Source organism: Acomys russatus, chromosome 20 (genome assembly GCF_903995435.1).
Source record: "Acomys russatus chromosome 20, mAcoRus1.1, whole genome shotgun sequence".
NCBI lineage: Eukaryota > Metazoa > Chordata > Mammalia > Rodentia > Muridae > Acomys > Acomys russatus.
This window is the reverse complement of record NC_067156.1, coordinates 60,361,654-60,382,421: the sequence shown is the minus strand read 5'-3', so window position 1 is coordinate 60,382,421 and position 20,768 is coordinate 60,361,654. Positions and strand designations below refer to the sequence as shown.

At 44.8% G+C, this 20,768-nt stretch overlaps 1 pseudogene; it reads left to right on the top strand.

The window, feature by feature from the left end:
* The first annotated feature begins 1,079 nt into the window (after positions 1–1,079).
* LOC127204137 (protein S100-A10-like) lies at positions 1,080–1,358 on the top strand (annotated as a pseudogene).
* Positions 1,359–20,768: the final 19,410 nt, after the last annotated feature.

Sequence of the window (20,768 nt, the reverse complement as noted above, 5' to 3'; positions counted from 1 at the left end):
CTAGCAGCCAAGAAGGAACCTGGATTTGATGAGAAAACTGTCTTGCCCTTCAATTCACACTCCACTAATTTGCGCTGGTCCCCTTACAGGAATCTGGAGTCTACCTCAAGAATATGCCATAAGCCTCTGCTTTACTCTTGGCATTTCCCCCTGTACATTTGGCTTATTGTCTGGAAGGCAGGGAATCAATACCCTGAGGCCAACTTCCAACCAAAGGGGACAAGGGAAGGGATAAATGCCTCCTGCTCTGTGTACATTACAAAGGTGACAGGTTTATGGGGTTTGTTTTTGTTGTGTTTGTTCGTTTAATTCTGATCTTCCTGTTTTCACATCTGCAAGTGCTGGGATCGCAGGCTTGCACCAACCACTCAGTCTTCAAGCATACACTGAGCTGCTGAGCTACATCTCCAAGCCCTGAGAAGCTTTCTGTTTGATCCCTCAGGAGGTCCCCAGGTGAAATGAAGCCCAGCTTCTTATAGAAGTACAAACGAAGCCATCCCTACCAAGGGGATGTGGACCTGTATTGATCCCCAATCCCTCCACCACTGTGCTGTGCTTGGTGGATCACTAATCAAAGAATCTGGCTACACCACGTCTTCACTTGGGCTGTGCTTGGGGAGAAGCAAACCCAAGGCTCCTCATCTGGGAATGGAAGGGTTTGGACTGCACATGCTCTAGGGTCCCTTCTAGCTCCAAACACACCTCAGTTTTTAGGCAAGAAGATGAAACCGGAGGCCAGAGACAAGACTCAGTGGTTAAGAGCACTTGCTGCCATCGCAGGAGACTTGAGTTTATTTCCAAGAACATATGACATGCACCTCATAGATGCTCTCTTCTGGCCTCTGTAAACACACACACACACACACACACAGAGAGAGAGAGAGAGAGAGAGAGAGAGAGAGAGAGAGAGAGAGAGAGAGAGAGAGAGAGATAATATATTAATCTTAAAAGAAAATTATTCTAAGTACCCGCCTAGCTTACAAAGACGCCCAGTCTCTGGCTTTCACCTCATCACCATGTCCCCAGCTCTTCTAAGGACCCCTGTGCCTTGGGACCCAGGAGTCAACAGATTCTTCAAAATGCCATCTCAAATGGAGCACACCATGGAAACCATGACGCTCACATTTCACAGATTTGCAGCAGACAAAGACTCCTTGACAAAGGAGGGCCTGAAATTGCTCATGGAAAGGGAGTTCCCTGGGCTTTTGGAAAATGGCTGTGGACAAAATAATGAAGGACCTGGACCAGTGCCGAGATGGCAAAGTGGGCTTCCTGAGCTTTTTATCACTGGTTGCAGGGCTCATCATCGCATGAAAGAACTCTCTGTACCACACATGGAGCAGAAAGGAGAGAAGTAGGCCAGGTGAAGCACTGACGCTCCTGCCCTGGTGCCTGTCCTCCCGGTGTCACCTGAGGAATCTGCCCCATTGCTTCTTGTGAGCAGACCAGGACCCTTAGGAAATGTGCACATAACATTCAATTCCAAGTTAACAAGCAGAGAAAGCAAAGCTAATTCAGTGACAGAGAAGCTTTTGAGTTTTATATTGTTTGCATCCTGATTCCCTCAATAAAGAAAGTCCTTTTTAAAAAAGAAAGAAAGAAACTGATTCTAGCCTCTAGTTATACAGAGATGATTGTGGCACATGGACCCAGAGCCCAGTCATAAAGTGGTTTGTAATGTCAACTTTCCGGAACTATGTCCCCAAAATTATTGCAAATGAAAGTTCCCCATTCCAGTGCTTGGAAGCACAAAGCTAATAACCCTCAGCCTCTCTCAAGTATGTGTCTTGGAACTTTATAGGAAAGAATTGACATTTAGCGGGTACTTAGACTCTCAGAGCCCTGGCCCAGCAGACAGCTTCATAAGCCACTAAATGGAATTCCTTCTTCTTATTGTTCCCAGCACTAAGTGTGATGAAAGACCCCTTTCCAGTTACCCTAGTAGTTTCTCAATATAGGAAATCTTTTCTATATTCTAAGACACTCTTTGCTCTTTTTATATACAATATTCAAAGGATCAGAAGGCTGGATTCTAGAAGAAAAATATTCATGTTCACATGTAATTTATAGACTAGGAATATACTTGTGTATCTGGTGGATCTGTACCAAAATGCTCTGCTGACAAATGGAAAGGCTTCCATACAGACTAAAAGCAATGGAAATAGCATGAAAACATCACTGTGACGACAGCTTAAAGCATGAGCTTTTTAGAAATGGCACAATGCATAGGCATTCAAGAGGTAGAGACAGGAGAAGTTGCATGAGTGTGAAACTGGCCTAGGCGACATACAGACAGTATCTGGCTAGTAATATCTATATGACAAGACTCTATCTAGAAAAAAAAAAAACCAATACACTCACCGAACACATTGATGAAGACACCAGAGCTACATACATCAAAGATAGGAGATGTACAGGTTTTAAAAGTGATCTTACAGCATTCTTAGTTTTAGGATTGGTGGAGGTCTTTTGAGCTTAATGGTGCATTACAAGTCTTTACCTAACAGTCATGATAATGTTGAAGTATAGAGATGAAAAAAGGCCATGAAAAGGACTAGAATTGGGACTGGGAGATGGCTCAGTAGGTAAAGTAATAGCTTCATAAAGGTGAAGGTCTGAGTTTGATCTCTGCCGTCCATGTGAACAGCCAGGTACAGTGGTACATACCTCTAATCCTAGTGCTGAACTGACATAAGCAAGATAGTTGGTGGGGCTTGCTGGCCAGATGATGTAGCCCATCAGTGAGCTCCAGGTTCAGAGAGAGACTGTCTCAAAATATAAGGTGGTGAGTGATTGAGGAGGACATCTGGCATCAACCTCTGCTGGCATCAGCACACTCAAACACACAGACACACACACACACAACATACACACACAAACACACATATACAGACATAGACACACACACAAACACACATACACACACTCAAACATATATACACTCCAAACACACACAAACACACACACACATATACATACTCAAACACATACACATACTCCAACACACACATAAATACATACACATACTTAAACACACAAAAACACATATACACACTCAAACACACAAACAACACACATATTCAAACACACACACACACACACCTAGACCAAGATAGTATGAGATAATTGTCTCTTGACAAGATAATTGTGTCTTCACAGTCTTGATGTGTTAGTCAGCAAGGGTCAAACATATATAAGACCTTTAATGTAGTTGTGGCTCTTTCAGAGAACTTCAACTTATAAAGACAGAGGTTTTCTTTAGCTTCTGCTTCTTTACATACAAAATAAAGAAAAGTCAATAAAATATTGAGACAGATTATTTTTAAGCCCCAAAGAGCTATAGTTTATCGACTTTGACCTGTACAGCCTGTTGTAGAGAGTAGCAAAGCAGAGTGACTAAAATCCAGCACTCTCCAGTCATGCTACCTGTCTTAATTAAGGTTATTACTGCTGTGATGAGACGCCATGACCACTCACAGTCCCGTTAACAGCCCCTTGTCAAAAGCAGTGAGGCCAGGAACTCAAGCAGGGCAGGAACCTGGAGGTAGGAGCTGATGCAGAGGCCATGAGTACTGCTTTCTGGATTGCTTCCCATAGCTTTCCTACATTGTTTTCTTATAAAACCTAGGACGACCAGCCCAGGGGTGGCCCACCACATGATGTAAGTTCTCCTGCACTAACTTGATTGATTAATTAATTAATTAAGAAGTGCCGCATAGGCTTGCCTACAGCCTGATCTTTTGGAGGAATTTCCTCAATTGAGGCTCCCTCCTTTCTGATGACTCTAGCTGGTGTCAAGTTGACACAAAACAAGCCAGCACAGGAAAACATAAATAATCTCCAAATCTTCACTTGTTCTTTGTTAATTTAAAGACCACCAATTGTTCAGCTTACACAACTGGGCAACACAGTGTTTAGCTTTGCTGTAGATAACACCATCAAGTGTGGATTGTAATAATAGTTGAGTAGTTTCCTTTTGAAAGATCTGGAAACCTCTATTTCTGATTTCTCTTCAGAGCTAGTCCTTTGGCTGCAGTAACTTATGTATCTAAAGTTCTACAGTTTCTACCCAACCTTGATGTTCTCAAGTACCTGAAGTCCTTCAGGAAGATGATGACAGCCTGTTTCTCATCAGTGTGACAAAATGACTGAGAGAAACAACCTATAGGAAGAAGAATTTATTCTGGCTCACTGTTTCAGCACATAGTCATTCTTCTTTTGATTATTAGCCGTAGTCCATTTCCCTTTGGACCATTTCTAAAGGGGCATAGATGCTTGAACATGGAGAAACACTTCTCTAAGCAGTTCTATATAACCGGAGAACTCAAGAACTCTCTTTTCAAAGCATCACCTTTCACATGAATGAAAGCCTTTATGCCCTCAAGACTATAATGGGAAGTATATGACCAATTCTTGAGATTTCTTCAGTCATATTTCCTATGGTACTGATGCAATTGAGTGACGTTCTTTTTAATGACCCGTGTGTTTTCAGCAACCATGCTTTCCTTCTGGGTAAACTGCAACTGTTTCAAACCTTTCTGCTCTTCCCTTTGTTCTTAATTCTCACTGTAAACTTAGCTAAAAGCAGCCATCATTGGCAGTGCAACAGTCTGAATGCCAGGCTGCCTTTAAATTTCCTCCATTGGATTAAACAACTCATCATCTTTAAATGCAGCCTTCCACAAAGTCTCAGAACATAGACAAAATGAAGAAAGGTGTTCCACATACCAGAATGACAATGAGAACTTCTAGCCCAATTTCTGATATGGTCCTCCTTCCTTCGGCAACCTCACAATCCTGGCCTTCACTGTCCACATTCATTCCAGCATTCAAGTCTTCAGCGCTTCCACCAGAATTACCCATCTATCCCCATTCACAACATCCATGCACTATGTAGCAAGACCTTATCTACCCCCCATCTGCCCCAAAGGGCATGTGCGGAGGCCTTTGGCTCCACAAACAAGCCACAGGCTTGCATTGCCTTGCTTGGAAGAAGCTGTGGCCTAGCTTCACTTCCTCCTGGCCTGAGATTTAAGTCTTGTTTTCCTAGCACAGAGGTTTTTCTCAGAAATCAGCCTTGCCATTGACATCAAGGTTGCCTTGATGTCCCTGAAGATAAGTGTAGGTTCAGTTTTCTTACCCAATATATTTTATTACGAACTTATTAACCGAGCATACATCACTTATAACCCAACTAACCGAAACAATAGGAAAAGAGGATTAAAGAATAACAATACCGTAAGGATATCAGTTCCAAGGAACGATTCTCCTGGCATTGCCAGCAGGATTTTTTCTGCTGGAACCTGGAGTAACCAGAACCCGGAACCTCAGCAGGAGCCCGGAGCCCCGAAGCCTTCCCTCTAGGGGTTCTCTCTAGGAGCGTCTTGAAGTGGAGAGGTGAACAGCCAAAACTATCCCAAGTCTCCAAAAGCCCCACCTCTTGTTTCTGGCTCACTTATATATCTCCTCTCAGAGTCTGTTCATGGGATCTTTTCAGCTGGCAACAATCAAGCTCCCACATTAGGTGGTTTGTCTTCTAGTGGATTAACCTCACCTGTTCTCTCACAAGACCATTCCCCATCCCACACTTGGGATCATAACAAAAACAGGTTTATCTCTCCTTCAGATAAGGAAGTTGCCATTATACACTGAAGCTGTCTGCAATAAAATTGAGCTTTGATCAGGACACTGTCTTGGCTCCGTTCTTCTCGAGTCTCTGCCCTCTCATTCTCAAGCCCTTTTTCAGGTTCCCAGGTTGACTTGCTGGTTGCGGGTTGACTACAGGCAGGCTTTAGGGTGCAATGAACAGTTTCATGTTATATACACTTACAGTGCGACAGAAGTTGGCTCTCTATAAACACTTAGGGCAAGGTAGATAACGAATCGCATAGCCTGAGATGAAAAAAATGAATTAACTTGATTGATAACCTAGAAAACTAGAAAAATTAGGTGGGAGAGAGAATGGGTGAAGGTGGCCAGTCACCTGACTGATGAGTAATGCATAGTCATCTCTTCAGTTGGGTAGAGATGGTATGGTAAGGGTGTGTAGGCTACTTACTGGCTTGGCCCTAGATATGCTCAAAAACAGCCAATCGCGGTAGGCTAAGCCATCCTTGTACATTCCAGAGAAAGATCTACCATAGTCATACTTTTAGACTTGAATGAGTAAATATATTAATTATACAGAAAGGCAAAGTAAAAGAAAATTAGTGAGAGATACATAAATAGATAGCAAAACATTATCAAATCAAGTACTCAAAGCATCATGAGAAGTTGACTAGGGAAGTCCCCTTGAGATAGTCAGCTCAAGCTCCTGAGCATGAGAGTCCTGGGCTAAACGAAAGAGATAGCTCAACAAGTAAAGGAACCTGCTGCCATGCACTCAACCTGAATTCAGTGCCAAGCCCTATATGGTAGAAGAGGAGAACCGATTTCATGTTGCCTTCTGATCTTCACATGCATTATAGTGCACTTGAACCCACACACATGAGCAATATATATATATATATATATATATATATATATATATATATATATGTGTGTGTGTGTGTGTGTGTGTGTGTGTGTGTGTGTGTGTATGCATATATATGTATGTATGCATGTATATATGAATGTATTGTCCTGGTCAGAGCAGAGTGTCCCTCACCTAGTGATGTTTCCAACAAATGGGAACAGATCGATAGCATCACCACATCACATGCTCGCAAATATCTTTCCTCCTTGCAGTCCTTACATTTTGTGCTCTATACATAAACTCAGAATGTGGACCCTTACATAGGAGCTCTTCTCCACCCTTTCCTCCTTCCCTCCTTCCCTCCTGACTCCTCTTACCCCTCCTACCTTGAACAAATACAGCCAGAATCATTACTATTGTTCTCCTGGGATCCACCATTGGCTAATTTGTCCTTGGGTGGGTTTTGAAAATTTTCTCTCTCATTCAGAAACTCTTCTTTTCTGATCTTCCATTCAGGAGACTCCTCAAAACTCAAGCACCTGGTGAAGAGTCTCCCCAGACCATACTGTCAGTCCCTCATAAGGATCAGTGGAACTATCCCTGATTCTGTCAGAGGAAACAAACCCATTCTGCTCAGTAACCCCACCCCCACCCCTACCCCCATTAATCAGATTCACCAGCTATGAGGGTGCCTTTTCCTTTGGCCTGCTCCCTGCTGGGAGACATCTCCTTTCTCACCCCTCTAAACCAGTGGTTCTCAACCTGGAAGTTGAGACCCCTTTGGAGGTTGCATATCAGATATCCTGCATATCAGATATTTACATTATGATTTATAACATTAGCAAAATTACAAAATAATTTTATGGTTGGGAGTCACCACAACATAAGAAACTATATTAAAGGGTCGAGTGTTGTGCCAGGATCACAGGAAACCCCCCAAAGACCACCATGGAGATGATTCCGATGCAAACACATGAGGGTTGCTTTATTCAAGCTCGAGCAGGGGCTCACAACTGTCATCAACACAGCAGATCAGGATTGAGAGCCTCAAGCTCCAAATCTGCGAGGTTTTTATTGGGGTTACAGCAAGGTTTAGAAAATTCCAGCTTATTGGCTCTCTGATTGATTAACATTTTAGCAGTTATCTGGTGATGGAACCTGGTTGATTGTATCTGGCAGACCAAACCATAAACCGTGATTGTTGTTACTCAACCTGTTGTAAAGAGCACCTGGGTACTCTCCAGATTATTTACTATTTAGCCATTGCTAGGGGTGACAGCTAAACATTATCAGAGGTGGGTGGCCAGCAATTGTTGAAAAGAACATCTGGACCATGTGGTAATTTCCAGGTATTTACTGATTAGTCTGTTGCTAGGGATGATGGTTAAACATTATCAGAGGTTAGTGATCGAAGCACATTCTTTTTCTTTTTGAAACTGGAGATCATGCCCAGGACATCCTCTTAAAAATAAAGTTTCCTTTTCAGAAATTGGGTTACACAGGCCACACAGCAGCATCAGGAAGGTTGAGAATCACTGCTCTGAACCACCCAGAGATGTTCCTTTGGCATTTTCCACAAAAATCAATCAAACAAACAAAACTATTGACCTGGGGTCTAAAAGCCTCTTTTAAGCTAAAATGTCTCATGTTCTGTAATGTGTGGCTGCAATTCTCTCTCAACAATAGTCACTACATGTGGAGAGCTGAGAAGTACCGCGCCCTGACATGGCGCCGGTTTCCGCCTTCCGCCTTCCCGCTGGCGAGTGCTCTCCAGAATAAACAAGTCCTCATATGGCGAAGGGCTGTGCAGGGGTTAACGGACGATCTTGTGAAGAGCGGCCTTGCTCTGACTTTGACCTATGAGGAGTTAGCACCTGGCAAAAGCTGATTGGTACTTGGTTGTTACTTAAGCTCTGTCCTTCCCTTCTTCGGGGCCATTCCTGCTTAGCAAAATCCTGAGTAAAGATCTAGAGAAGTCTGGTTGTCGGTGTCTTATTTCCGCTGGACGGTGCGGCGCCGACAAGTGGTGGCCCGTACGGGGACGTTAAAGTTCCCGTTGCGCCAGATTTCAGAACTCTGGTTCTATAGGGCGATCGATCGGTAAGTGTCCGGGATTGTCGGACCCAAAAGGTTAGGTTCTCAGGTCGAGACAGATTACAGTCCGCGGTAAAGCGGGGGACAGCTGACGACCCTGTAGTCATGGGGAATTCGTCATCATGTCCAATCAAAGCAGCCTTAAAAGAGCTATTGAAAGCCAAAGGCTTAAAAATGAAAGAGGAAGTCATTGTAACCTTTCTGAAAGAAGTAGATATAATTGCCCCCTGGTTTGCGGTCTCTGGGCACCTGAATGTGAACTGCTGGGATAAATTGGGCAGAGAATTAGATTTCGCCTGGGAGCAGGGGAGCTTAAAAGGAGGAGTCCGCCCCATATGGAGGCTTGTCCGTAGCTGTCTGGAGGACGAGAAGTGCTGTCAGGCAGTTGAGAAATCCTCCGAAGCATTAGAACAGCTACAAGAGAGTAGGTCCGAAGAGGCTTCCAGTGAGAAGGACAAGAACACACCGGAGGGAGGGCGCCTCTACCCCGACCTCCATGGCCTCATGACAGATGGAGAGTCCTCCTCAAAGAGTAGTTCAGAAGAGGAGGAAAAAATGGAGGAAATGGAGAAGGAGCTTGAGGACCTCATGGCCAAGATGGAGGCATTAGCCAAGAGGCAACACAAAGGAGGGGGAAGGAACAAGAAAGCGGAAGTAGCCGCACCCAAGAGCGAGGACTCGCCATCTTGGCGGGTCTCTCTGTCCGCGCCTCCGCCTTATGCGGACACGTCACTGCTACAGCCATCACATTCTTTGTGCCCAGAAGTATGGAAACAGGCTAGTGCTACTTTTCCCATTTTTGTGGACGCCAATAATCAGCGTTACCATGAACCACTAGATTTTAAGGAGCTCAAGAGTCTGGCTGAATCCGTCCAAACTTATGGCCTTCAGGCCTCCTTCACACATGCTCAGCTGGAGCGCCTTGCCAATAAGGCCATGACCCCTGTTGATTGGTTCAGCACGGTAAAAGCCTGCATGTCCATGGGCCAATACTTGGATTTTAAATCTTTTTATCAGGATCTAGCTCAACAGCAAGCTGCACAAAATCAAAGGGCTGGGGATGCAGCTTGGGATATGGATATGCTTATGGGTCAAGGGAGATTTGCTAATGCTCAAACAGGTTATCCTCCAGAGGTTTATGCACAAATTAACACTTTGGCCATTAAGGCCTGGAAGTCCCTGCCCAACCGTGGCGAGGTCCGGGGGAACTTAACAAAAATCATACAAGGCACCTCAGAACCATTTTCTGATTTTGTCGCAAGAATGATGGAGGCTGCGGGCAGAATTTTTGGCGATCCAGACGCTGCCATGCCTCTGGTAGAGCAGCTTATCTTTGAGCAGTGCACTAAAGAATGTCGTACTGCAATTACTCCTTGGAAAGCTAAAGGATTACAGGCCTGGTTAAAGGCCTGTAGAGAGCTGGGAGGTCCCCTTACTAATGCCGGCCTTGCCGCAGCAGTGATGCAGATGACTAGAGGAAAAGGTAGTACGCCAGGAGCATGCTTTCGGTGCTGAAAGCCTGGCCATTTGAAACGCCAATGTCCAGAGAAAGGTCAGAAAAGGGAGCCCCGTACAGGACTGGGGCTATGTCCTAGGTGCGAAAAGGGGAACCATTGGGCTAATGAGTGCAGATCGGTCAAGGACATTAACGGTCAACCCCTAACTCCAGGATCTGGTGACGCCCGGCCAAAAAATGGACAGAGGGGCCCTCGACCCCAGGGCCCTCAAATGTATGGGGTCATGGAGAACAGCCAGCAAACCCCTATGCCCAATTTCAGGCCTCCAAACAACCCAGGAGAGCCACGGTGGGGTCTGCAGGATTGGACCTCTGCTGCACCACCCGACTCGTATTAACTCCACAAATGGGGGTGCAGCCAGTAGGCACTGACTTTAGAGGCCCACTACCAGAGAATTCCATGGGCCTTTTAATAAGCCGCTCTTCGTCCACACTCAGAGGTTTGATAGTTCACCCTGGGGTCATTGACAGTGATTATACTGGGGAAGTTAAGATCCTTGTTTCCTCCCCAAGAGGCATAGTTTCCATCTCTCTGGGGGATTGCATCACTCAACTAGTTTTGTTACCAAGCCTACATGGTCAGTTTGTTTCCAAGAAAGCTAATAGAGGAGACCAAGGTTTTGGCTCCTCTGGAGGGCAAGCCATGTATTTGTCATTAGACATGGACAAAAGGCCACTGTTAGAGTTAAAGATCAATGGAAAAGGCATACTCGGTCTGTTAGATACAGGCACCGATCGTAGTATCATAGCTCGTAAAGATTGGCCTGGAGATTGGCCCTTGCAGGCTTCATCCCAGACCCTTCAAGGCCTGGGATATGCACGTTCACCAGACATGAGCGCTAGAGAGTTGCCCTGGCAAGACAATGAGGGACATAAAGGGACTATCCAACCTTATGTTCTGGAACTGCCTGTTAGTCTATGGGGTAGGGATCTTTTAAAGGAACTGGACCTCAAACTAACTAATGAAGGTCATTATTCACCCCAATCCAAAAAGATGATGACAGACATGGGATGGCATCCTTCCACAGGCCTTGGAAAGACACTACAAGGCAGAAGGAGCCCCCTACAGCCACATCCCAGGTCCTCCCGACAGGGTCTGGGTTTTTCCTAGGGGCCGCTGAGGATGGTATACCCATTGCTTGGAAAACTGAGGACCCGGTGTGGGTTCCTCAGTGGCCTCTGTCCTCAGAAAAATTGGAGGCTGCTAAAGACTTAGTCTCAGAACAGTTAAAATTGGGTCATATAAAGCCGTCTGTTTCTCCATGGAATACACCTATATTTGTAATAAAAAAGAAATCTGGAAAATGGCAACTGTTACATGACCTGCGGGCTATTAACAAACAAATGCAGGTCATGGGGCCAATCCAGCGTGGCCTTCCCCTGTTGTCAGCCATACCCAAGGAATGGTCTATTATAATTATAGACATTAAAGACTGCTTTTTCTCTATCCCTCTGCATCGACAAGATACAGAACGCTTTGCATTTACTCTGCCAGCCATTAATCAAGAGCAACCTGACCAGAGGTTCGAATGGGTGGTGCTCCCACAAGGCATGGCCAATAGCCCTACTATGTGCCAATTATATGTTGGCGAAGCCATTATGCCTGTTAGAAACCGGTTTCCAACATTGAAATGCTTACATTACATGGATGATATCCTCCTATCCCATAAGGATGAGCGAGTACTACAGGGAGCATTCTCTATGCTAACTGAGTGCTTGCGAGCCCGGAGGCTATACGTTGCACCGGAAAAGGTCCAACAGGATCATCTGGTCTCTTACCTTGGTGAAAGGATTGGACCTTTGGAGGTCATCCCTCAAAAAATTGAGATTAGAAAAGATAATTTACAAACTCTAAATGATTTTCAAAAACTTTTGGGGGACATTAATTGGTTGCGACCCTACCTAAAGATACCCAACTCCCAACTACAGCCCTTGTATAACATTCTCTATGGGGACTCCGCTTTAGATTCCCCCAGGCACTTGACTCCAGAAGGTCGAGAAGCACTGGGCAAAGTTGAGAGTGAGCTGGCTAAGGCCTGTCTCCGAAGATACTCACCTGATCAGGACATTTCCCTTATAATTTTTTCTACCAAGCAGCAACCCACCGCTGTCCTATGGCAACAGGGGCCTCTACAATGGGTTCACCCTAAAATTTCCATCCTGAAAACCGTCGAGTATTTTCCTACTGCTGTTGCAAATTTGGCTATGGACGGAATACAGCATTGCATTCAACATATTGGTATACAACCATCCTCATTAATTATTCCCTATACTAGAGATCAGGTGCAAACCTTGTGTGCAGTTGTAGATGAATGGGCAATTTTAAGATGCACCTTCTGGGGAGACCTTGACAATCACTATCCTCAACACCCTCTGATACCATTCTTTCAAACACATCCTGTAGTGTTCCCCAAATTAACCAAACGTGCCCCATTGGTTGGTGCCGCAATCATTTACACCGATGGTTCAAAGACAGGATGCGGTTCCTATAAAATAGATGAGGCTCCCCCGGTCATCATTCAATTCCCTCCAGCTTCTCCTCAAATCATTGAGTTAAAAACAGTCTCAGAAGTTTTTGATAAATGTAAAATGCCTTTTAACCTAGTATCAGACTCTCTGTATGTAGTTAACCTTGTCACTAATTTAGAAGCGGCAGGAAAATTCAAAGCCACTAGCCCTATATTTCCCCTTCTGACTAGGCTCCAAGCATTGATTTGGAGTCGCACTTGCCCCTTATTCGTTCAACATATATGGGCTCATTCAGGACTACCAGGTCCGATGAGCCGTGCCAATAATGAGGTTGATATAGCTACCCGTAGAGAATTGATCCTGTCATCGCTATTTCGACCCCCAATAGAAATGGCCCAAAGCTTTCATTCCTTGTACCATATTAATTCTAGAACCTTACAACTTAAATTCGGCATCTCTAGAGAGGCCACATGACATATTGTTACTCACTGTCCAGATTGCAGCATTCACCTTCACCCAATGAGTGTGGGAGTGAATCCTAAAGGTTTGCTACCACTAAAAATATGGCAAATGGATGTAACTCATATTCCAGAATTTGGAAAACTAAAATATGTACATGTTTCTGTGGATACCTGTTCTGGTATAATCTTTGCCTCTCCCCTTTCTGGTGAGAAAGCTCGTAATGTTATCACCCATTGCCTAGACGCATGGGCAACCTGGGGAAAGCCCCACCTGTTAAAAACAGATAATGGCCTAGGTTACACCGCTGCATCCTTCAATGCATTTTGTGCCCAAATGCAAGTGGCCTTAAAACATGGCTTGCCCTATAATCCTCAGGGACAAGGTATAGTAGAAAGAGCTCACCGCACCCTTAAGGAATGTCTTTTAAAACAAAAAGGGGGACTTGGGTCTGGCCGCACCCCCAAGGATCGTATCTCTCTTGCCCTATTTACCCTAAATTTTTTGACACTAGACAATGATGGTCGCTCTGCGGTGGAGCGCCATACAAATTGGAGTCCAACCTCTAAAGGTCAAGTAAAATGGAAGAATATCCTTACAGGAGAATGGGTTGGCCCTGACCCTGCACTGGCATGGGCAAGAAGATCTGTTTGTGTTTTCCCACAGAACCAGAATGAACCGATCTGGGTCCCGGAACGGCTGGTACAGAAGTGTAACTCCAGTGATCCTCCTGCTCCTCCTCCTGATGATGAATCCTGCGATGACGGAACCAAGATGGGGGATCCTGTCGGTGTTCCCGAAACCGATGCCAGTGCGTCATGACGCACAAGTTTTTCCCAGATTTTTTAGTACCAATAAGAGTCTGGAACTCCCTTACCTCCCCCGAGATTTGGAGACAGCTATTGCTGATGAGAAGTTGCTTATTCCTCTAATTGGTACCCTCTGCTTTTTCAAGGTTTCTAATATTTCCCTTTCTCCTGGCTGTATCAGAATTTGCGATCAGACAGCCGGTTGGTCTGATAGAAAACCCTTTAACTTCAATAGTACTAATGCCACTTGGATAGGGGGACGGTGGCCTAGTATGGAAGATGATAATGCCGCTATTCCACCTCAGCCTCGGTGGGCCCCCTTTTTGCAGAGGCATTGATACAAAAGATACCTTCTTCCCTTGGACAGGGTGCCAAAACCATAGAGCTGGTTGGGCCGTAAAGTCCTTTTTTACCTTTTCCCCTCGCATTTCAGCCATTTACAACGCTACGTGGGTGGGATACAATTTTACCTGGCAGAGTCCTAACCAAGCTCGACCGTTTGATGTCTGGTTACTTTGTGGCATCAATGGAAGTTGCTCTGGTCTTTCTCCATTTGTGATGCTTGGAGGGGGCATGGCAGGTAATGCATCTTTCAGTTGGAAAGAGAGACTTTTGAAAATGTCACCAAAATTGTTGCACACGGACAAAATATTAGTTTTGCTCCCACACCTGTATGCCTGTGGCCACCTTTTGTTTGGCTTGTGTATAATGGCTCCTCTTACAATTCCTCCTTCTTGTCTTGTTCCAATCAATCCTGCTATTATAGTCAATGTTGGGACAGGGCTCGCTTCCCTTTAGCCGTGGTCACTCGATTGCGGCGAAGGATTCCAGTCCCTGTAGAGGCTCCCTCCTCCCTCTCCTTGTATCGCCCCAGGCGTGATTTTGGTATTACCGCTGCCATAATTGCAGTCACTTGCCTGGCGGCAGTCGGAGCCATGGCCGCAGCTGTCTCTTTGACCACCTCAATCCAGACTGCCCAAACGCTGAACAATCTGTCAGCTGCTGTAGCCACGGCTTTGGATACTCAGTCCAGCATTAACAGTAATCTAAGAGGGGGTATCATGATCCTTAATCAGAGAGTGGACCTGATCCAAGAACAGAATGATACCCTGTGGCAATTAGCTCAACTAGGCTGTGAATGGAAGTTTCTGGGCTATGCATAACTTCTGTGCAATATCATAATTTCACCAAAGCGGCAAAGTTATCTCGACAGTTGTCTAGCTATCTTACAGGAAATTGGTCCCGGACCTTTGATTCGTTGATGACAGAGCTACGTACTGCTATTGTTACTGTGAACTCCACTCGAGTGGACATTTCCACCACAGAGGGCCTCGCTTCCTGGATTCAACAGGTCGTGCACCACCTTAAAGAATGGGCTGGCATCGGAGCCCTCACTATGGCCCTTTTGATTGTCAGCTTTCTCTGCCTTGTGTTCCTCCGACGCTTGGTCATATCCCGTAATAGAGGCCGTGCCCTTATTGCACAAGCCTTTTATGCCATAGAGGCCGGACAGTCCCCTCAGGCTTGGCTGGCAGCCTTTAAGTCCTGATCAAGAAACCTAAGATAATGAGCTTCCCTCTACCCTTCCCTTGCTTGGCCTTTGCACCCGACTGAGCCTTGTTGCCATTGCACGTCGGAAGGCACGCTTCACCCAAAACGCTCAATGGCCATTGCACTCCGCAGGGACTCAACCCATTGCACGCGGGATGGCATTGAGTGTTAACCCCATATTGGTCCTCGATCGGATGGGCCATAATATATGATCCAGCCTTGATTGGACTGACTTCCTTTCCCTTTGCTCATTTCTTATAAATTAAAACAGGGGGAGCTGTGGAGAGCTGCGAAGTACCGCGCCCTGACATGGCGCCGGTTTTCGCCTTCCGCCTTCCTGCTGGCGAGTGCTCTCCAGGATAAACAAGTCCTCATATGGCGAAGGGCTGTGCAGGGGTTAACGGACGATCTTGTGACGAGCGGCCTTGCTCTGACTTTGACCTATGAGGAGTTAGCACCTGGCAAAAGCTGATTGGTACTTGGTTGTTACTTAAGCTCTGTCCTTCCCTTCTTCAGGGCCATTCCTGCTTAGCAAAATCCTGAGTAAAGATCTAGAGAAGAAGTCTGGTTGTCGGTGTCTTATTTCCGTTGGACGGTGCGGCGCCGACAACTACAGGCCTGTAGGTAGTACTGTGGCAGGAATATGTTTGGGATTATCACATCGACACCAATGAGAGTGGGACTGAAGCCAGGATAATGCCTGGAAAATCGTCAGGTTTCCAGCTCAGCTTGCACTCTCATTTTATACTCTAAGACCACAAGGTAGGGCAAGCAGGTAAGCAAGCTTTTGTTTTTCTGTGGCACGTGTTACAGTTGACACATGCCACAGCTTTTATAGTTAGCTTCTTAAGGGCAATGACCCATTGTTTCAGCTATGTCTCAAGTCATCCTCTTCCAGATATTAAGTGAAGCCATGCATGGACATAGGCTTCACAGGCAGGGCTTTATGTGCATCACTAAGTAAGTCATGAATCGGTATCTAATGATTTGTCTTTTCTACTTTGTTCTACTTTGGTACACTAGATTTCCAGGTGGGGTCTTGAAAATATTCTCCACTTCAGTTGAGCCTTTCTCTGTGTTCATTCTCCCCCTTCTTCTCTCAGCTCTTCCTGATCTGCCGTTAGGTTCTCCACTCTGAGCATCCTCCCAGCCAGTCTCCCAAATCTGTTTCCTAAATCTACCCTTCTGATTTGCCTTCTCTGGACCTTGACTCCACAAATGAGACTCCTCTCTTGCCGCTGTCTTCTCCCAAGAATCCCAAGAAAGAACTTCTTGTTTGGCTGGTTTTTTGTTGTGTTTTGTTTTGTGTTTGAGACAGGGTTTCTCTGTGTAGCCCTGACTGCCCTGGAACTCCCTCTGTAGACCAGGATGGCCTCGAACTCAAAGAGACCCACCTGCTTCTGCCTCCTGAGTGCTGGGATTACAGGTGTGTGCCACCATGCCCAGCCTCCATATCCACCTAGAACTAGTTTGAGAATATAGCCCTCCCAATGCATGGCACCAGTCTTTTCCCTCCAACAAAACCTGCCCTGACCAGTGGGGCTTCGACTAAAGCTCCAGAGGAGAATCACCTGAATGAGGAACAGAACACAAGACACAAAGAAGGAGAGCAAGTCTGAATATTGATCAAACTCTCCAACTTTATTTTTCAGGCAGAAGTTTTTATAAGGCAGAAGACAGGGAAGCACATTGCTATCACAACCCAGCTGCAGGCTATCTCAAGACACGGGGAATTCCAAGCAGGTCATAACATTCTGCCACACTGAATATTTTTGCTCTATCTTTGTCTAGTCTAACTGATAAACCACAACAGGGTGGCTCCATCTTAATCTCATCTTTAGTCTAACTGCCGAACCACAACAGGGTCAGCTGGTTTCTGGTAAATGACAGACTGCTAGAGAAATAGAAATCTTAAAGGTGCAGGCTCTGACAAGATGGCTGAACATTGACCATACGGCCTACTGTCCCCAACAAAAACCTTTCCCTGAAGCCCCCTTCCCTGTTAAATATGTGCTTTCATTCTGCTGCCCTCTTACCCATCCTTCCTCTATGACATTGCCAACCCTGAAGCCTTCATGAACTTGTGTTCCCTTTTATCTCACCATTTGGGCTCCTTTGTCAGACTCCAACAACTGTCACAAAGAATTTCAATAACTCATACAATCTTTAACCTAATCTAGCTTGGCATTTGTCACAGAACCCCACTTTCTTTCCACTGAGACAGGGAGTCCACATGGATGGCAGCTCAGGTACATGCTCACACTCTTCATGCCCTGGAGAGTAATCCAGCCAGTGCTGTAGCAATCTCACACACTGATCCTTAGTAGGATTAGATTTCTCACACCGAGTCCAAGACTCATCCCTGATGAACCAAGCTGTAATTCCTTTGTGCCCCACCCAGAACCTGAAACCGTCCTAATCCTACATTCTTCCTTTCTTTCCTACCAGGGTTCTTTCTTTTACTGTTTCCTTGACCCATATTACCAAAAATTTTATGCATTACTTGGACAGATCATGAACATCCAAATAGCCACCCAGACAGACTGTAAAGTCCTTCCCCTAGAATTCTACAACACCCCTTACCTCTGCATCAAGGCCCCTGGCCGTGCAAACCTTAACCTGACTCCCAGCACTCTCCTCCATTCTGTGATGCCCTCTTTCTTTGAAGTCCCTCTTACGAACTGCCTCCACAACTCACCCACATACTTGTTACCTCTCTGACTTAACGAAAGACAAAGCATCCCACACCTAAAGCTGAGACATCCTCCTTCCGCACAATATGTCTTGCCTTCACCACAACTCCTTTTTCTTGTGGAATTCCACAAAGCTGCAAGGCTCTGACCTGGAATTAAATTAAATGGGCTCAAATTAAATGGGCTCTTTTCTCTTTCGTGGGTCTCATGGATTATTTTTATCTGGGTCTACAACTTCTGGTTCTCAGCCAGATCACTTTACCAAGCTACTCAGAGTCCCCCTACAGAAGCATTATACCCCACTCACTGCCATCCCCTCATTCCCCAAGCTTATGGAAGCCTTTCTGGCTGCTCCTGTGCCAGGAGTCCTGAACCCCTCAAACTTTTCACTGTTTGTACACTCCTATAACTTAGGTCTCCTCTGCAAATTACATGGAGGGACTCTCCAATCAATAGCCCATCTGTCCAAAGAGCTTTTTAGTGGTTCAGGGTTGCCTCTCTTGCTTAAAAAAATCTCTGGAGCCACCTCCTTTTTAGCAATGGAAAACGTACGTATACTCTATTAACACATTAATATTTCCTCCTCTCACAGCCTCCCTAAGCTCATAAGTCAATTTATGCCTCCTTCTTTCCCTTTCATGTCAACACACACACAGTTTATGCAAAACCCTCAGTCGCTGTACTGTCTGGTTTTCCCATCAATTCGCCATAAGCTAAAGTCATAGGAGAAAAGGTGCCTCAGTTGAGGAAATGCCTCCATGAAATCCAGCTGGAAGACATGTTCTCAGTTAGTGATTGATGGGGGAGGGGCAGTGCAGGCCATTGTGGGTGGTGTCATCCCTGGGCTGGTGGTCCTGGGTTCTCTAAGAAAGCAGGCTGAGCAAGCCATGTGGACCAAGCCAGTAACCAGCATTTCTCCCATGGTCTCTGCATCAGCTCCTGCCCTGCTTGAGTTCCTGTCCTGACTTCCTTCAGTGATGAACAGCAATATGGAAGTGTTAGCAAAACTAACCTTTTCCTCACCAACTTGCTTTTTGATCATGGTGTTTTCTTGCAGCAAAAGTAACCCTAAATGATCATAAGCCTTTTGTAGATCTAGGATGTGCCACCATAAAGACTCATATTCATACCAACATAATTGTGGGCCCAAGTACCCAGGAGGTGGGGCTAATTAATTCCCAACTTTATATTTGCTTTCATTATAAGGGGCTATTCTCACACATATGTTGATAACCCACATGATATATTAAATCCTATCTAAAGAGTAGTGTTTAGATTTCACCTTGTCCTCATTCTGTCTTGTGTGTGCCTAGACACGTCTCAGACTTCCACCCGAAAGTAGACGCACCTACCTTGGCAACACTTTTGAAGCTGTATGTGACCCTGATCATGGTCCAGGTGTAGTAACCAAAACAATTAGTGTTGGTACAATCTAAAACATTAAACTGAAATAACTAGAGCAAGCATACATCAAAAACAAACACCATGTTGTATCTGTCTTTAAAATATTGCTAAGCTCTGCAAAAAGACAGTTGTTGCAAGCTTCCTCCATCCCCCTCTAACATTGATGTAATTGTAGGTTTTGTCTTTTAAAACTCTGTACCCGCCAAAACTAAAAATAAATAAATAAATAAAAACTCTGTACCCCTGATATTAAGCATCAAGAGACATGTTGGAGGCTTTAGCCTGTTCTTGGTCTGGCCATTATTAATGGGTCACACTCTTAATTGGTTTAGCCAGTGTGCTTATTGGTAACTAGCTGACATAGATCATTGATTCCTATCAGTCTTTTAGGTGAGGTTAATAAATCCTTTATTATTTTTTTTCTGTTACTTGGAGGACTCGATCCTTATACCATGGCCCAGAAATATTAGTAGATACCAAAGCAAAGGCTAGTTAAGAAGGTATAAAAATATTCTTCCACACATTGGCAGAAGTAACACAGGCTGTGAGGTTACAGCTTTAATAGGTGATAAAGAAGATTAGGGCTTGTGCTAATAGTTGGCATAAGGTTTTTGTGTAATTCAAATGCTGATTTCTCTATCCCTCATATCTGATTGCAATCCTTGTTCTGAGAATCTCCTATCTCAATTGTTGCATAAACTCTCCTCTCCAATTGTCCCCTTCTATGCCAATAAAGCAGCTTACAGCCAATCACTGATCAGGAGAGAGAATAGGGCTGGACTTCCCGACAGCCATGAGAAGAGGAATTAGAATAGGAAGTAGGAACTCAGCAGGAGATTCAGCCACAGGCCCAGGTGCAGAGGTGATGAAGAAAATTCAGCAGGAGCAAAGAAAGAACTAAAAAACAAGTAACTGGGATTTTGGCAAAGATGAAGTCAAGATAACATAGAGGGCTAAGAACAGACTCAAACTCCTCAAGATTGTATTGTGAAGCTTATTTTTAAACAAATATAATATCTCAATTATTTATGTGATAGCTGGGTTAAGAGATAAACTAAGAAACAAACACAGTTTTTATAAAAATAACCCATAACAGCTAATATATAGGAGCCAGTCATAATAGCATAGAGGTGTTAAACACAGGCCTATAGTCTTTCTTTATCTGTGCAAGCTCTGCCCAACTAACTAACTGATAAGCTTTAAAAAGTTAGTGGCAACTGCCAATTTCCATTGGTCCTTATGGTAAGGGTCTTCATCTATCTTGTATAATTACTTTCCATAGAGCCGTCAGTAGAACATTGAACAACATTAGTGCCGAC